This window comes from Grampus griseus (assembly GCF_964374135.1).
Source record: "Grampus griseus genome assembly, chromosome: 7".
Classification (NCBI taxonomy): Eukaryota; Metazoa; Chordata; class Mammalia; order Artiodactyla; family Delphinidae; genus Grampus; species Grampus griseus.
The window spans coordinates 51,720,531-51,740,398 of record NC_139001.1 but is presented as its reverse complement, the minus strand read 5'-3'; the positions used below and the strand labels follow the sequence as shown (position 1 = coordinate 51,740,398).

The following is a 19,868-nucleotide window of genomic DNA, read 5'->3' as shown; positions in this document are numbered from 1 at the left end:
ATGAAATTAATCTACACTGTGTGGTACTGGAATGAGTTTATAGATAAAGGTATAGATATAGGTCAATGGGATAGAATTGAAAGTCCAGAAATAAAGCATATATTTATGGTCAGTTAATTTTTGAGGAGGATACCACGACAATTCAATGCAGAATAGTCTTTTAACAAAGTGTGCTGAACAACTAGATATCCAGTAGCAAAATAATTGGATTCCTTCTTCATATCATATACAAAAAGTAAGTCAAAATAAGTCATAAACCTAAATATGAATGCTAAAACTATCAGACTCTTAAAAGAAAACATAGGTGTATACTTCATGATGTTGGATAAGCTAATATTTTCTTAGATATGGCACCTAAACAATAAGCAACTACAGAATACATAGATAAATTGAAATTCAACATCGAAAATGTTTCTACTTCAAAGGACACTATCAAGAAATTGAAAAGACAACACAGACACTGGATGTGGTAATGACTTTTTAAATATAACACCAAAGGCACAAACTGTGAAAAAATAATTGATAAGCTGAACTTCCTTAAAGTTAAAATTTTCTGGTCTGTGAAAGACAGGGTTAAGAGAATAAGAAGGCAAAACCACAGACTGGGAGAAACTATTTGCAAAAGATAAAATATTTGATAAAGGTCTGTTATTCAAAATATACAAGGAACTCTTATGATTCAATAATAAGAAAACAAGCAATCCAATTAAAAAATGAGACCAAGACCTTAACAGACACCTCACCAGAGAAGATATAAAGATAGCAAATAAGCATATGAAAAGATGCTCCACATTATATAGCATCAGGGAAATGCAAATTAAAACAACAGTGAGAGGGCTTTCCTGGTGGCGCAGCGGTTGAGAGTCTGCCTGCCGATGCAGGGGACGCGGGTTCGTGCCCCGGTCCGGGAAGATCCCACATGCCGCGGAGCGGCTGGGCCCGTGAGCCATGGCCGCTGAGCCTGTGCATCCGGAGCCTGTGCTCTGCAACGGGAGAGGCCACAACAGTGAGAGGCCCGCATACCGCCAAAAAAAAAAAAAAAAAAAAGGAGAAAGGATTTTTACAGACATTTCTCCAAAGAAGATATACATGGCCAAGAAGCACATGAAAAGATGTCCAGTGTCATTTGGCATCAGGGAAATCTAAATCAAAACTAAAATAAGATAACCCTTAACACCCAACAGCATGGCAGTAATCAAAAATTGAACAAAAGGATGTGGAGCAATTAGAACACTCATACATCGCTGGTCCGAACGTAAAATGATGCAGCCACTTTGGAGAACAGTTAGGCAGTTAAGTTAAACATAGGGTTACCATTTGACCCAACGTTTCCATTCCTAGGGATATGCCCAAGAGAATGAAAATATATATCTACAGAAAAACCTGTACACAAACGTTCATAGCAACTTTATTTATAACAGCAAGATAGTAGAAATAACCCAAATATTCATCACTGATGATTTCATAAAGAAAATGTGATATGTCTACACAATGGAATATTTTTCAGCCATAAAAATGAACGACATACTGAGTCATGCTACAACAAGGATGAACCTTGAAAGCATTGTGCTAAGGGAAAGAAACCAGACACAAAAGGCCACATGTTTTATGAATTGATTTATATGAAATATTTAGAATAGACAAATCTCTAGATACAGAGAATTAATTAGTAGTTGCCAAGGGCTAGAGGGAAAAATGGGAAGTAACTACTGTTGGCTTTGGGATTTCTTAGGGGGCTGATGAAAATATTTGGGGATTAGATAGTGACAGTGGGTACACAATCTTGTTAACATTTGAAAAGTATAACTGGTACATTTTAAAATGGTAAATTCTATCATATGTAAATTAGATATTAATAAAAAAAAATTTCTCACCACCTGCCCCCCACTGCCAATGATTATAGTCAAAGTTAACGGTAAAGGATGACTCACACTGTCACGTTCACACTGACAGGGAAGGAACATTTTTTTTTTTTTTTTTTTTTTTTTTTTTTGGTGTTACGCGGGCCCCTCACTGCTGTGGCCCCTCCCGTTGCGGAGCGCAGGCTCAGCGGCCATGGCTCACGAGCCCAGCCGCTCCGCGGCATGTGGGATCTTCCCAGACCGGGGCACGAACCCGTGTCCCCTGCATCGGCAGGCAGACTCTCAACCACTGCGCCACCAGGGAAGCCCGGGAAGGAACATTTTTAACTTCCTCTTCACCCATATCAAGTCTCTAGTTAGCCTATGAGCAGTGATCCTATTTTACCCTCTCCCAATCCTCCACACATCAACATTGTATACAACTAAAACCATGTTATTAACACTGCAGATAAGCTAGAAAGAAAATACATTTTAAAAGGGCAATAAAATATGTTGTATGTGAGAAGAAATTATCAGAACCTTCCTTAAAACTAGTCTGATGATATTACTCCTGCTTTGCAAACACCCAAAGGCTCCCTATTACCTTCAGAAAAGAGTCTACGTTCCTTATTCTGACCTGCAAGGCCTTTGCAGTTCTAGCCCAACTTCCTAGGATCAGACAAGCACTTTCTAAACTCTAGTCACATTGAATCTCTCACTGTTTTCCGAACATAATTTAAGAGTTTTCATGATTCAGAACCTTTAAACATAGTTTTACTTCAAACTGGAAAGTAGGATGTCTTCGGTTGATTTGCCCTAGAGTGGTTTTATAGCTTTCTTTTCTTAAAACACAAATTAATGGCTCAGTGGTTACTATTCATAACTCAACCAGTGAACTGTAGGTCTATTTCCTTTGATAAACATGATCTGTCAGACATAATACCATCATTCTAAATACTGTGTTAAGAAAAATTATCCAAAATTTAAGAATAAGACAAAGTAGAACTTCTTTCAATGTTATACGGGAGCTAGGGGAATGGAGCTTTGTTTATGTGACTATTAACTGCTGATTAAGGCCCAGACTCTGTGTTTCATGTTAACTATAGATTTTTATTTGGTAGAGATACAAATGAATTCTTCCTCGTAGAAGAGTTAACCACAAATGTTATGGTTTTACTGACTATAGAATATTACGTTGTTTTGTAGCTGACTCAGCAATCTTATTCTGGTTTTCTTTCCTCATTTCCTATAGACACTCACGTCCTCAAATACTCTTTGAACCAGTGTTATCATCTTCCTGGTTTCCTTATTAGTGAGTTAAGTACACGCACTTATTCTACACTTGTAGAAGAAGTATGTTATTTCCTTTTATGTTTCACAGTTTTACATTAAGTTACTAATCTAAGTTGTCCGGTTTTCAGAAATCTTTCCAAGACTTGTGTCATAATCAAATTTTTTAAAATAAATTTATTAATTTTATTGATTTATTTTTGGCTGCATCGGGTCTTCGTGGCTGTGTGCAGGCTTTCTCTAGTTGCGGTGAGCCGGAGCTACTCTTCGTTGCGGTGCGTGGGCTTCTCATTGCGGTGGCTTCTCTTATTGCAGAGCATGGGCTCTAGGCCCAAGCACGGGCTTCAGTAGTTGTGGCTCGTGGGCTCTAGAGCGCAGGCTCAGTAGTTGTGGCTCACGGGCTTAGTTGCTCCGCAGCATGTGGGATCTTCCTGGACCAGGGCTCGAACCCGTGTCCCCTGCATTGGCAGACGGATTCTTAACCACTGTGCCACCAGGGAAGCCGATAATCAATTTTTTTTTAACTCCAAAAGATTTTTTTAAAGAAAAAGTCCATATTTAAAGAAAAAACATGAGCCTTTTACATTTCAAATCAACCTACTTTCTCATAGCCCAATGCATTAAGTATGGGTGATGAGCAGAGAGCCTTGCAGGCATATACCCCTTCTGCATCTGTTTCTTCAGACTAATATAAATCCTATGTCCTATTTTCACCCACAGGCAGGTCCTTGAAGAGATATTATTTATGAAGTGGAGAAATAAAGGACTCCAAATGATGTAATAGCAAATCTGATTAATGGAATCCATGTGAAATTCTTGACATTCATTTGCCTTAATTGAATGCCTAATCGTGACTCCCAGATGTTAGACTTTTTTTTTTTAATGTGGGCATGTAATATATAAACTTTTTTCTTTCTTTTTCCTTTAGAGATTTAAATTATTATTCATTTTGAGATTCCCATTAAATTGTGCTGTATCCTCAAACCACTTTTTACCCAACAAATGTTAACAGAAATGCTTTTGTATGAAGTTTATTCACTAATATTTAAAAATGCTAAAATAATAGAAGAATAAAAATGCAGCTTGAATTTTGGTATATCCATTTATAATTATTACCCACAAAAGTTTAAAAAAATTAATATGTAGCAAAAAAGAAAAAACATGCTTAAAAATGGTATATGCAAACTGATGATAGATGACAGACAAGATGTACGTGGGTTTTAAGAAAAATTATAGGGCAGGGTAGACTTACATTCTTGATATTCTTGTCCTTGGCTTATTACCTTTGGTGCAGTACCTATAGACTTATTCCTGATAACACATGTATTGTTTAAATTCTTCTGTTTTATGAATTACCTGGGTTTTCAACATTTTGCTTTATATCACACTTCTCTAAACACTAATAATATCATACTTTTTAAGTTTTCCTTTGAGTTTTTTAGCTTTGCTTGTTTTTTTTTGTATTTAAGCATACAAATCTGAATTGAATAAATACACTTCAGATGGAAAGTTAAAATTCTTTATGGAAAGTAGTTGCTATTTTTATGCCACAATATAAATAATAAGACAAAGAATAATTCTATTTTAAGTGAATTTGCATGGTTTTGATAAGTTTCAGGGAAATGAATCTTTGGTTCCTGCTTTAATTCAGACAAGAAGCAAAGGATTTTATGAATAAAAGATTTTTCAATATGCTTCATTGCTACAAAGTTTCTTTTATTTCCCTAATGGATTACTTCCCTATTATGAAGAAATGACTCTCTAAAGGACAGTCATTTATTACACCTGAGCCTTCCTGGTCCCACTTGTACCACATGCTGCTTAATAATTTGCCATGATTTAGGAAGGTTGCCATGATTTAGGAAGGTTGCCATGACCACTCAATTAAACAATGGCTTTGGATGCAGTCTATAGCATGAGGCACATCCTTAGCACACATTGAGAACCGTCTTGTTAATTTGACAGAATCCAGCAACAACCACAGTGTTATGAATATCCCACAGACAACAGACAACCTATCCCGGAGGACTAAAGTAGTCACTAGTTTTCTTTGATACAACTAGGCAGATGTGGTGTTGCCATAGAGTAGAAATGGAGCCATGGAGAGAAGGAAGTAGACTACGATCTAGGAAACTGGATTTCTAATTCTGGCTCTAATACTCTTTATTTAGCTTTTGACCCTTGGGTAACGGTATTCTGAGCTTCGATTTCCTCCTCAATATAGAATGTGAGCTATAGCTGATAATTTCTTTGACATTTCCCTAATCAATGGCACACTTCTATGTAAGTTATGTTAAGGTAGAAAATATTTTGCAAAATATTACCAGGATATTTATAAAAGTCTCACTGGCTTATTTCCATGCTGCATCCTGAAACAATGTGATTAAAAATCAAACATTATAAGACAGGATAACTAATTTAAAACTGAAATTGTCAAAAAATTTTATTTACTTCTGGGCCAGTGATATAGAATTGCCAGACAATATACTTTAACAGTAGTTTTACGGCAGAGCTTCCCGTGGGGAAAACAGACACATGTCCTTATTTCTAGATAATGAAATCTGAAGGATAAAGGAAATATGAATGAGTTATGAAGATAAATTTTACTGAATTCACAATTATGCCTTGGACGCGTCCTGCATTATCAAGGTTTGGAATAATCTCCATCTGGTAACTTTTTTAGACTGTGGAAAATAGGTAGAATGTATTCAATAAACGGTATAGGTATAGTCCTCGAAATAAATGAATTCACTTGGTACCTAATTAAAACAGATTTAAAACTAACACTTTAACTTTTAGCTTCTTTTTTTTTTTTACTCTATCATTTCAGTAATAATCTATTTGTGAAATTCAACATGTAATTTTATTTTTTACCTTCATAGGTCTGCTTAAAGTAAATGAGTATTAATTTACATGGACTATAATGTCTAGGGCAATATGACTGTGTGGTTCTCTTTGCATGATACCTAGTATTCGTAGAGTAGAAATGTGAAACACTTTGCAGTGCTTCCTAGTACAGTGCAAAGGTTATAAATTTGGAGATGGCATATCTAGTTTCTTTTCAAATCATTTCTGACTGATAACGGACAAGCCAGTTAGAGTTTCTGAGACATTTTCCCCATTTATAGAAATAGGCATAATAATACTTTCCAGGATCTTTCCAATGTGTAAACAATAACATAAAACAATGACATTTATTTGCAGGGTAGTATCTGTGCACATTCACTCAAGTAAATTATTTTTCCCATCTTGCTAGACGTTAAGAGCAAGAGACGCACTTGGCGGTTTGATCAGGAATAGGAAAGGAGATGAAGGAGGAGTGGAAGGACAAGGACAGCATTTTACAGGTTTTCAAAATATGACATGTGCAGCTCGCGTCTTTAAAAAAAAGCACTAGTAACGCCTATCCCACATCACCTGTGAGCATTAATTGAGAAAAATGTCTTAAATGCTTTGAGGTTTTCTCTTTATAATTTCTAAAATAGAAATAGCTTGTTTTACTTGATATAAAGGATATCTGCCATTATAATTTTTTTTTTTTTTTTTTGCTGTACGCGGGCCTCTCACCGCTGTGGCCTCTCCCGTTGCAGAGCATAGGCTCCGGACGCACAGGCTCAGCGGCCATGGCTCACGGGCCCAGCTGCTCCGCGGCATGTGGGATCTTCCCGGACCGGGGCACGAACCCGCGTCCCCTGCATCGGCAGGCGGACTCTCAACCACTGCACCACCAGGGAAGCCCTGCCATTATAAGTTTGATGCATATCTTTAAAGACTTTCTGTACCTAAATAAAGAGAAAAAATTCCCCAAAGAATGAGTTTCTATACGTACAATATTTTGAAATCTGATTTTTTCCTAATAATATCAATTGAAGAACTCCTATGTCAAATACAGATTTACCACATATTTTGAATGGTTGAATAGCATTCCATTTTATGGATATATTACAATTTATTTAAACAATTCCAAATTGTTGGACATTATCTTGCTTATAGGAGTGAAAAATTGGAAGCTATAATCAACTTTGCTGTATGTAAATACTTGTGCACTTGTCTGAGTGCTTCCTCAAGATAAATTAGTCAACAGTTATGCCCTGTATTCAGACTTGACATATGGTGCTGAAAGCCAGTGTATTACTTACCTTTATTGCATTTATAAACTCACCCCCCAAACTTAGTGGCTTGAATAACAATAATCATTTATTATTACCTATGGTTTCCATTGGTGAGAAATTCAGACACACTAGGGTTGGCTTGGCTGTACTTTGCGATATCTGGATCTCAGCTGGAAGACTAGAAGTGTAGGGGCTACGGTCATATGAAGATTTGGTCATTCACTCATATTTCTATGTGTCTGGTGGTTGATGTTAAGCACTGGCTGAGTGCCTACCTTCTTCACATGGTGGTGGCTGGGTTTCAGGAGAAATCATCTAGAGAAAGAGAGAGAGAACACTAGGTAAAACCATATTGTATTTTATGCCTTGGAAGTCACACAGTATCACTTCACCACATTCTGTTAGTTGAAGCAGTTACAAAGGTCACTGAGGTTGGGACTTGCCTGGTGGTGCAGTGGTTAAGAATCCACCTGCCAATGCAGGGGATGTGGGGTCGATCCCTGGTCCGGGAAGATCCCACATGCTGTGGAGCAACTAAGCCTGTGCGCCACAACTACTGAGCCTGTGCTCTAGAGCCCGCAAGCCACAGCTACTGAGTCTGCGTGCTGCAACTACTGAAGCCCATGTGCCTAGAGCTGGTGCTCTGCAGCAAGAGAAGCCACCACAATGAGAAGCCCGTGCACCACAATGAAAAGTAGCCCCTGCTCGCCACAACTAGAGAAAGCCCTTGCGCAGCAATGAAGACCCAATGCAGCCAAAAATAAATTAATTAATTTTAAAATAAAGAAAAGGTCACTGAGGTTCAAGGGGAGGGGACATAGACCCCACTGCTCAATGGAGGAGAGTTGATGTTGCATTTATAAGAAAAACGTGACATGGATTATATATTGCTACTGCTCTCTTTGGAAAACAGTATCTGCCCTAGTCAGTATTAGGACTTTTGATATATATTTTGAGTAGTATCTTTGCCTATCCAATAATATGAAAAATAGTATTTCACTATCATTTTAGTTTGTTTTTATGATTAAATATCCCAAACATTGTTTTACAAGTTATTTACCATTCATATTTTTCATGATTTTTTTGTTGTTGTTGTTTGACATAACCTTTATGTTTCCATGGATGTATTTAGTTGTTTAATAGTGACTTATAAAACATCTTCATGAATTGGAAGATTCGAATTGACATGTATACACTGATGTGTATAAAATGGAATACTAATAAGAAAAAAAAATCTTCATATACTATATTGAGAAAATAATTCTTTGTCAGTTTCGTTGAAAACATTTTTTCTAGTGTGTCATTTTTTTATTGCTTTATTGCATTATTCATTCTTTGTAAACTTTTAAATATGTTTCTATCTTATATGCCATGCTTAGGTATACCTTCCTTACCCCAGAATTACAAAAACAACTTTTTTACTTGTATTTGTTTGTAAGTTACAACAAAATAAATTCCATATAGATTAATGACAGGATCTAACATTTTTCCAGGTTTTTAGCTATTCATTTTTGTTTGTTGAAATCATCAAAATAGCAACACATTTTTAAAAAGAGTGATATCCAAAGAAAAATAGAGAAGAAATCCAATGCTGATTATGTTCTGTTGAATAATCTGTGCCTGTTCTACATATGGAAATGTTACATTTGTCATGTATTAACTCCCATATATGCTTGAGTCTCTGGACTTTTTATTAATTTAATATCACGTTGCTTTAATCATTACAGTTTAAAAAATACATTTTAATATCTGGAAAGCTCCCTTTATCTAATGTAATCCATGAAGAGCTGTTAAAATACTAGGTCTCTAACTCTGCTTCCTCCCTGGTGATATTATTCAGGCTCATGGCTTTAAGCACTTTCTATGATGACAGCTTCCCTTTTCATATCTCCAGTCCAGGCCTCTTCTGTGAATGCCAAAGCCAGTTACTCCCTAGGAAGTTGAACAGGCCCCTTTGTTTCAACAAGTCAGAACTAAACCCTTAAATTTTCTTCTTCTCTGTAGATCTTCCAGGTCTTCTCCATCCCAATAAATAGCATTATACCAGCTACTCAGGTAATGTGAAAGGCAGATTTAGGGTTGTGGTAGGCAATCGTCAGTCATTATATCAGCGTAGAAATGGTTGAATTCTTCTAACATATCCATTAAAATAGGAAATGTGACTTTAGGGGGACAAGTTAAATCTACACTGAATCTGGAGTGTCAAAATTTGTGCCTCATTTAGCAGGTGAACATGGGGTGCTAAAAAGGTGAGTCAAGGACCCTTGGTCCTGCAGAGTATGTTAGGAGTTTATTTTTGTGTTAATAGAAGGGGAGTTGGTGTCTTCAGCCTCTCAGGCCATTGTGGTTTCTTGCTAGTTTCTGAGGACTAAACAGTGTTAATAAGTTTGCCCATAAGCAAGGAATGTACTAATACACTTCTGCATTTCTCATAAAGAATATTTTTTAAATACTTGTATCCTCTTATATGCTTTAAATAATTAAAGTAAATATGTAGTTTGAAAAAGTGAAGGTCAAAATAATCCTGAAGAACATACCAAGTGAAGAATTATAGACTTCAATAGGAAGTAAAGGTTAACATTGAAAATCATACGTTAAAACAAGAGTAAGTTCCATTTTCACTATCGTTAGATGAATTATTTAAAATATAGCAACTCTAATAAGAATATAAAATCAGTGGAACAATATAAGATGATTTTAAGGAAAATTAAAAAAACACATGAAACAAATGATGAATGAATTGTATACATTATTATTTGGTGATAGATAATAATTTTGCATCTGGTGACCATCCTTTTATTATTTAGTAAAAATAGTCATGTACAGCAACAAGTTTTAGAAATAGTAATATCTACAGAAAACAAGAAGGAGTCTTGTGCTGTTTATCCTCCATTTGTCCTTTAGGTGTATTCTCTGCTCTTTTCCATGGTGATCTAGCCTCCAGTAGGCTGACTTCTACCAACTGCATCATCTTAACTCCCTCACCTTTTAAATTTCTCTTGGGTTCATCCAATGGGAGGGACCAGGTAGGTATCAGAGAGCAGAAGAGAAGGGGAAGGGAGGAGGGGAAGGAAATAGAAAGCCAAAGAGAGAGCCATAGGGAAAGATCTAGAATGTGTTTTGGTTGCGAATATGTTCCTTTACTTGTAGTTGGTCCATTTCCCACGACTTAGCTCTCATCAGACTCAGTATCACCACCATGCTTTGGCCCCTTCAGGCTTTGAGGTGGTAATGGCGTTCCAAGGTTGCTGCCCTTGGAGTACTTTACCATTCTTTGTTGGTCCTTAACCCGGCCACACTTCTGAAAATACTCTCTTCATTAAAATCTCTCTAATCATCTCTTTGAGAGAGCCTTCTGTTTCCTCCCTGGACCTTGATTGATGAAAGTTCCAACTTTGGTTCTTCAGCCGTATTCACAAAAGGAAAAAGTGTAGCTTGTGAACCCTACAGTGATCATCCTTACAAAGCTATTATGATCACTTACTACTCTTATATCACTTCAGTCCAACTTAAACTTCTTTTGGGTGACTTTGCATAAGCCAAGTACCAAGCAATAGCAGGATGATAAAAAGAAAGATGAGACAGAATGCCTGTCCCTCAAGAAGCTTGGCTTATTCAGCAGACAATTTATAAACACTTGAAAAATTTTAACAAGATTATGTTATGACAGGATGTGAAAAAGAGACATTAACAGAAAGTAAATATAATTGAAAGCAGAGAAGAAAATGATGATTTGGTCTAGCAGGAAAGGCTTCACTGAGAAGGTGGGACTTTAACCAGACCTGGGAAGATGTAAATATGCCCCTGTATGACTCCACCAGTAAGTGTTTCCTGTCTGTTGCATCACACAGACAGTATTTTTTTTTCATTTGAATTCCTCTTTCAATATCCTAGAGTCATTATGTACAACCCAAGGTAGTATCTACCCATGCCTACTAGATTGGTTTCTTGCCTGACCTACCCTGTGCCAGAATGTGCTTTGAGTGACATAATGATTCTTTGCTCATCTGTTTGATGCACACTATGCCAACACTGTGTCAGGCACTCAGGAAGGTTTACATGAGGAGAGAATTTCTAGACGATTACATAGGAAGGATTTGCTAAAAGTGACCCCAGAAGACTCCTTAGGGCAAGAAATGGCCCAGCTCTAGAGTCATCAGATCTGTTTTTAATCCAGCTCCTCCATCTGCTAGTCATATGATCTTAAACAAATAAATTTATGTTGTCCCAGTGCCCTTTTCTGTAGAACTGTGGCTTTCATATCTTCTCAAGGGGTTCATGTTGAGTTCTAAATGAAATAATATTTAAAGGGGTTATTACTCGCTCACCTCATCTTAAGTAATTTCTTATAAATGACATCTATTTGTATTCTACGACCTTCCTCTTCCTATTGTTCTTGCTATTCCTAATTATTAGATTATTATTATTTTACAGTGAGTAGTACACACATACCTTGCAAGAAATCTTAAGGTATAATAGCAAAATTACATCCACATTAGAATGTGGTAAAGAGCAAGATTGATGACACTCTCAAAATTGAATTCCTGATGTGGAGATCAAAAAATGTGAGGAAGGAGGTGAGATATACATGAAACAAATAAAGATTTAACCATAGAATCATGTGTTCCTTAGGAGAAAACATGAAATGTTAGAAAAGGAATATCTAAAGATGTAACGTAAAAACTTACTTTAGAGGAAAAAGAAAAATGACCTGACTGTGCTGGTCAAAAGGGGTCACCACATTCTAGGCAAAATCACTGAAAAAAAAGATTCACACCTGGACTAAGTGTAACACAAATTTTAGTCATAAAAGTAAAAAGAAATCCCAGAAATTTAAAAAACAAGAGACCTACAATGTACTAAAAATGAAGCAGTCCTCAGATTTCTCCTCTACAGTGTATGTCAGAAGAGAATGAGAAAATGAAACATCTACAGATTTGAGGAGGAAATTGTAATCCCAAATATTTATACACAGCCAAATTGTCTTTCATGTATGAGGACAACAGAACTACATTCACAGATGTGTGAACCTTAATCAAAGTTTTACAGAATGTATTGCCCACATACCTGTAAAAAAAAAATCCTAGAAATGGTATTCCAACCAAGCTAGAGATTGCTGAAAATTAATAGCTCAAGAATGAAAAGCATAGGATATAAAATCACTTACAAATCTTTCTACCCAAGTTTCACCACAAACTTCAGTTTCTATGGTCTGCTTTTCTTTACTTAAAATTTGTCCTGAGAGATCTTTAATTATGATTTTTCACTCATTTCTTTTCACAGAGATATTTTTCATTCTTTTGTACGGCTTTTTTTTTTAATATATAGCTCCATAGTATTCCATTTTATGGACACACCATAACTTATTAAACCAGTCTGCCATTGATGGACATTGAGATTATTTTCAATATTTTTCTATTTCAAAGAATGACGGAACTCTATTTGTAGGATAAATTTCCAGATTTGGTATTACTGAGTCCAAAAGTATATGCATTTGTGATTTTGATATTCACTATCAAATTGTACCACATAGTATTTGTACAATTTTTTACTTCTATCTTTAATGTATGGGAATATTCATTTCCCCAAAGTATCATTAATGCAGTATATTATCATATTTGGATTTTTATCAGTTTTCTAGGTAAAAAATGATACCTCAGTGTAGTTTGAATTTATCTTATTATAAGTGAATTGGAGTACTTTTTCATGTGTGTTAAGAACCACTTTTTCCCTTTACATGGACTGATTGTTCATACCCTTTGTCTATTTTTTTTTTTTTTTTTTTTTCGGTACGCGGGCCTCTCACTGTTGTGCCCTCTCCCGTTGCGGAGCACAGGCTCCGCAAGCGCAGGCTCAGTGGCCATGGCTCACGGGCCCAGCCGCTCCGCGGCATGTGGGATCTTGCCGGACCGGGGCACAAACCCGTATCCCCTGCATCGGCAGGCAGACTCTCAACCACTGGGCCACCAGGGAAGCCCCCCCCTTTGTCTATTTTTAATTTCTAGCAGCTCTGTATATATTAGAGAGATTAGTTTTTTGTCTGTGATATGAGTTGCAAATGTTTTCTGGTTTGCCATTTTTCTTTTGACTTTTCCTAAGTTTTAGATATTTAGGTTTTAACATGCATGTGTTTTAATATATATGCAATATACATATTTTATAGCTCGATTATGAGTCATAGTTTAAGTCTTTCCTTCCCTAAGATTATAAAGGAATTTTCCCATTTTATTCTATGACTATTTTTTACATTTATATCTTTCATTTAACCGAAATTTATCTTGGTGTACATGGTGAGGTATGAATCCCATATATTTCTTTTGGTTTATTCAACATTATTTATTAAATAGTTCTTCTTTTACCTACTGATTGCATTGCCATTTGTATCAATTATTAAATCCCAATGTGTATTTTGGTCCGAATAGTGTTCTCTAAGGAATGAGATTCTGGGTAGTTCTTATTTTTTCTTTTAATTTTTTTTGTGTTTAAAATTTACTACAACAAACATATGACTTTTATAATTAGGAAAAAATAAATTTTAAGTTTTCTTCTCAAAGCTAGCATATAAAAATATGTGCATTCTATAGAATCTTAATTTTGTTTTTAAAAATAAAGAAACAGCACAAATAAAATACTCTAAAATATTAACAGTGATTCTCTCCTCATAGTTTCACTATGGCTTACTTTTTCCTTCTCTTTTTTCTGTTGCTTTTACAATTTTATGCACTAGTGTATGAAAAATCTCTAAGTTAAAAAATTAAGTTTTTGTGGTAAATGAAATATGTCTTGTGTCACAGAGGAATTTGAGGTTATCTTATGTATTTAAAGTATTATGTGGAAATTAAATGTTACTTTCTGTCACTGACTTTCATTAACATTACTTAGATTTTCAGATCACATTAATTCAACTCCAAATTCCTCTCACATTCATCAAAAAAGCATGTTGACTGCCAAATCCATTCAATCAAATATCTATAAACTTTTTTTATAAAGTACTAGAAGAAACATTAAAATATATTCCCAAACTTCTGCTTGTAATAATTTCTGAACTCAAATTTTAGTTACAGAAATAGAAACACTAATAGTGCCACTGTACTGATAGCATTGTCATAATTTGTGACTTATATTTGCTTATTATGAGATAACGAACCTCAAAACATCCTCACTTTGACATAGCAGTTTTGTAAATTAGACACTTCAGAATAATTATTTTTCTTTTTATGGAAAAACAAAATTCTCTGACATAATTTTTCGGTGAGTCATATCTTTAAATTTTAGGTTTATATAAAAGGAATACAAATAATTGAGCTTTTATCAATCCTTTTAATCTTTTACATTTGTATCCCCTTGCATAACGGTCTCAAGGGACTTTTTAATTAATAAATAAGCAGTGAGCTTTCAAAACACCAGGCAAATACACAATTTATTACTGAACTTGGAAGAGTTCCTTCTTTCTTTTAAACCAAATGACAAAGCAGAACAAGTCCTTAAGTCATGAATTGTAAGTTTTCAAAATTTCATTTATATTCCCTCCCTTTCATTTAATATTTCTTCTCAGAAACAGCACCTACTTAAAAAACGAAGTCAGCTTTAGATTCGTAAATTCTGTATTTATAGAACTCAAATTAATGCGGGATTTCCGTAACCTAAGATGACACAGTTATGAAGAATAGCACCCCTACGATTTTTACCTTGTGTCTGACCACAGAAAGAGATGTAAAGTACAGTTATAGTCAGGATTCTCCAACCCAAATGTGCTTGTTAAGTTTGTTTATCCAGTCAAACCACATGCCACACAGCTGCAAACTATTTAGAGAAGGTTTACTAGACACTCCTCTGTCTAGGAATGTTTTCTTTCTTTTCGATTTTCTGCCTCATATCACACTGGGGACTACTTAACGTGACTACATTAAGTGTTTTCTGAACCACTGCTATTTCTAAATAGTTCTGATGTCTTTGGGGGCATACTTCCCTCAAAAGCCAGATTTCCTTGGAAGGGATTCTGGTTCAATTGATTAATTTAGCATATTGAGTATATAGGTTGATACAAACAACCACAATTATTGTTTTGTCTGACAATGGCCTAGGTGCTGGGGCTGAAGCAGGGAATAGGGCACACGGATGGCTATTTTTACGGAGAGTACATCCTGGTGGGGGAGACCTAAAATCAATAAACAACCAAATAATGAAAAGAGAACATTCCAGAAAGAGCTGATATGCACATAAAGAATAACTGGGTGACAAGGCCTTTTTCGGGTCTATTTTCTAAAGAATCTAGAAGAGCATAATTCACATCAAGAGGCAGCAAATCTCTATCATGTTCCCTTTCCCTCATTGAGACTTTAGAGGGAGAAATAAAGATGGGGAATCCAAAACCAAATCCAAACCAACCCCCGCCCCCCCCAAAATATATATATATGGTTTGCAGGGACAGAGCAAAGAAAAGGTATAGGCAGAACTGCTGGCCCAGAGAGCATGAACACCAAGACCAAGAGGCTGGGGGAACATGTGCCCACAGTTAAGTGTGGGCATCTTGAGCTGCCGTCAGTGTTACAGACGCTCTAGGCCTGTAGAACTGGAAGTGACCTTTGGTCATTTATTCCAACCTTCCTGTCTTACAAATGGCATGGCTGGCACCTGAAGTGTGATGAGACTCACCCATGTCATGGTTAGAAATTTAGAACCCAAACTAGAAGTTAGCCTTCCTGGTAAATTTAGTTTATATCACTAGCAGTATTTGCTTTCATCTGGATTATTTGTGATGTGGGTACTAAAAAACATGGTTCCTGAGCTAGAATCAAGAAGTGATAGTGTGAGATTTAGGTAGTCACAAAAGTAGGTATTCAATAAGTTTATTATATGGTAAATAATGTGTCTGTGCATCAGAACATCCTGCAAATTATTAGTGAAACTGGCTCGTGGATCCTCTTCTGTTGGGGTTATGGAGAAACGCAAGCCCTCTTCCTTTTCCCCAAAATGATGAACCAAAAGCAACTTGAAAATTGAAAAGATAAAGGAACTTGTGTTCAAGAGAAGTACTTAAAAAGGCCCAGACTAGGGACCAAAAATAAATAAATTAATTAAAGAGTTAGGATGATTAGCTTTTTAGTTATTTGGAAGGAATTCTAGTGAAGATTAAAAAACACTGTGATCTGGTCTGTGGTTAAATCCCATGACATATAATTTTAGCAATCATCTGGGAGACAGCCAATGGTGGGGTGTAATTATGGAAATGCTGACATAGCAGAACACAGTGGAAACCAAATTAATTTTCAACATGCGTACCCAAGACCTAATAAGAAACTTCCGTGGGTGATGAGAAAATAATTGAGAAATTAAAAAGTGAGAATATGTGAGTAAATATAGAAAATGAACTGAATTCTCCCTCCCATCTCCATGATCTTTCCACTAGCCCTTTGTGCCCTAATCTGAGAGAATAGCAGCGTCTTGGAAATCTTCCCAACAAATCCTCTGAGTGAAGGTAAGAAGCTGGATTAATGTTTCAAGGCACTTTTTAATGCAACCTGCTTCTACTGACATGAGGAGAAAGTTAATTAAAAAGAAGAATACCTAAACTGTATTTTTGAAGTTGTTATTTTAAAAAAAGCATTAAATAACAACTATAACAATAACTATGAATTTACCATGGACTCAATTAGGGGCCCAGGAAAACTATAAAATCTCACATGAAGGTAGAGCTTAGAGGTGGCAGCTGCTTTGAGACCCTTTTAGAAACGGAAGGGGAACAGGAGAAACAGTAGTTCATTTAACATATGGAATTCAGAACTTCACATCACATCTTCTCAAACCAGCCTGCCGTTGGAAGGTACTATTTCTCTTGGCTACAGAGCCTGCTTTTGTTAAAAGCCTATAACTTTCATTGTCTGGAGTAAGTGATAGTAAACACTTTGTCAGATAGGAGGTACCATGGGTGGGCTCAGTAAAAAGCAGAAGCAAGAGGTATACGTTTTGTTAGATTTCAGTTCAGTTCCATGTAACAGAAGTTTCAGACAAGAGAAGAGAAAACATAGCTGTATCTGAGCAATGGTAAATGGGATTCCCTATTAAGGATGGCTTGATCATGGTATTATCTTGTTAGTTATCTAATGCTGCATAACAAAGTGCCCCCAAATTTAGCATCTTAAAACAGCAATAAGCATGTATTGTCTCACACAGTTTCTGTGGGTCAGCAATTCAAGAATGGCTTATATGAGGTGGTTCTGGCCCCAGGTGCCTTATGAGGTGATGGTCAAGGTGTTGGGGCATTCACTGGGCTGTAGGCAAGAGGACTCAGTTCCTTGCTGGCTGCTAGCAGGAGGCCTCAGTTATTCAGCACAGGGGACTCTCCACAGGGCTGCTTTTCATGGCATGGCAGTTGACTCCCCTCAGAATGAATAATCAAAGGTTAAAGTGAAGCCTTAATGACTTTTGCCCTAGCCTTGCAAGTTACACTCCTTCATTTCCACAATAGCCTATTTTGTTTCATTAGACACCTTCACTTACACTAAATTCCCTGGAAGTCTAAGATAATAGTGCTCAGGGGTAGACTTCAACACTACCACATAGTCCATTTGCTGCAGTGGTTAGAACTGTCACTTGGCCAGCTATTTTTTGAAATTACTTAAATCAGGAACAGTTTAAAGAATTGAACAGTAAGGGTAAAGCAGATTGTTCTCAGGACATAAAACTAAACTCACCTTATTATGTATTGTTACACTGCTGTCCACTCTCATTACCAAAGGCCATAAAGCAATTTTAAGTGTTCCCTGGAATGTCACCAGCAATAAACGTTTTTGCTTTACTGTTCTGTTGAGTTGAATGTTAACCGTTATATTTTAGAACTCTTACAGCTGGGAAATCTAAAAATGCCTTCTGGTCTTTAAGAATTCATTAAAATATCTGCTTTGGGTAACCTTGGTATTACCTTAAGTATGGTTGGGGAAATAATGTCATAATCACTGAATTTTATTAGCTACCAACCCTTTTTATCATAAAATACAGTGTTATGAAACCTAGAGCCTGTTCTGTCCTGCTAGTGACTTTACCTCTTCTCTTGACGGTATGTCCATGAACCCTGACTAAGCTTTCCTGAGAGCACTATATTTATTGCTGTCCTTCATGGCCAAAGGTGACAATACAGATGATGTTATAGTATGGCTGATGGGAAGAATCTCTATCCCGAGTACACAGAGCATCTCCCATACTTCAGCCTGAAAAGCCTACGACCATTTGCAGGGTTGAGATTCTGTGATTTTATCATATACCTGTCAGGTTTACATTTTTACTTCATTTGAGAAGAAAATAATCCCTTTTACTTTAGTTCTAAATTCACATCTGAATTAATATAACTATTACATTTTTAATTAGGTTTTCTTCACCATTCTGTGTCATAAAATGAGGGAATTGTGGGGAGCTTGAAAGCAGTACGTGTCTCCACCATGCCGATGCCATTATTCCCAGAGTATTTCCTCTTCCTTCATCAGTTTCCTCTTATTAGAAAATATAACTTCTAAAATTTGCAACTTAAAACTATATTTGTGGGACTCCCCTGTTGGTCCGGTGGTTAAGACTCCACACTTCCACTGCAGGAGGTGCGGGTTCAATCCCTGGTCCAGGGAACTAAGATTCTGCATGCTGCATGGCGTGGCCAAAAAACAAACAAACAAACAAAAACCTGTATTTGCCCAGCCTCTGCTTCATTAAAACAAGGGAGAGAAAGATCAGCCTAGAGTATGCTTAACACAGTTAATACCCGGTCTCTTTTTTCTTTTCTTTTTTCCCCCGGTACGTGGGCCTCTCACTGCTGTGGCCTCTCCCGTTGCCGAGCACAGGCTCCAGACGCGCAGGCTCAGCGGCCATGACTCACGGGCCCAGCCGCTCCGCGGCATGTGGGATCTTCCCGGACCGGGGCACGAACCCGTGTCCCCTGCATGGGCAGGTGGACTCTCAACCACTGTGCGCTACCAGGGAAGCCCTCGGTCTCTTTTATACCATGTGTGACTTGGACATTTTTTAAAGGTGATTGATGCAATTATTTTTCTCTTCCTTTACAATCAAGTAGGAAGTGTGGTGCATCTTCATAATAAAAAACTCACTGAGCTAAATTCAATTAAAAGAGATGTTCTGTAAGGCTATAAAGGACCACTGTATATGTATCTAAGGAAAAGAGTCCAAGTAGATCTGGAGCTAAAAGTGGATCTGAAGGTCATGTTCAGGGGTTATTCTTTCTGTCTGTCTCAAGTACCTTGTGTTTTCTGTCATCCTTGTTTTTCTCTCTGCTTCTTCACTCTGAAGCAGCTTCCTCTTCTTGCCACTTGTCCCCCAGCCCTTATACCACATGACGATTTCAGTGCCAACCACCATCTAATAAATATCTGTGTGTCTCCAATCAAGTTAGAGAAAAAGAAAGAGATCTGAATGTTATTTATATTTTCCCTGTATAGATTCTAAGGGAGATGATATTAATGATAGTCCCTCGTTTATGGAATGGGATGAGGACTATGGTAATACAAGATTACATAAGAAGAGAGACTTTTAATTGGTCTGAGAGAGAGAAGGAGAAGTTAAAAGAGAGATAAACTGTCTTGGTAGCCAGTAAGAAACTTGGTGAGTCATTGAAAAGGATGTA

The 19,868-nt window shown here is 36.7% G+C and overlaps 1 long non-coding RNA gene across 1 annotated transcript in view; it reads right to left on the bottom strand.

The window, feature by feature from the left end:
* Positions 1–7,488: 7,488 nt before the first annotated feature.
* Positions 7,489–19,868, bottom strand: part of LOC309825343 — a 29,557-nt gene continuing 17,177 nt past the window's right edge. Inside the window, exon 3 of the long non-coding RNA XR_014297027.1 lies at positions 7,489–7,558. This is a non-coding gene — a long non-coding RNA (uncharacterized lncRNA). The remainder of the gene's footprint in view (positions 7,559–19,868) is intronic.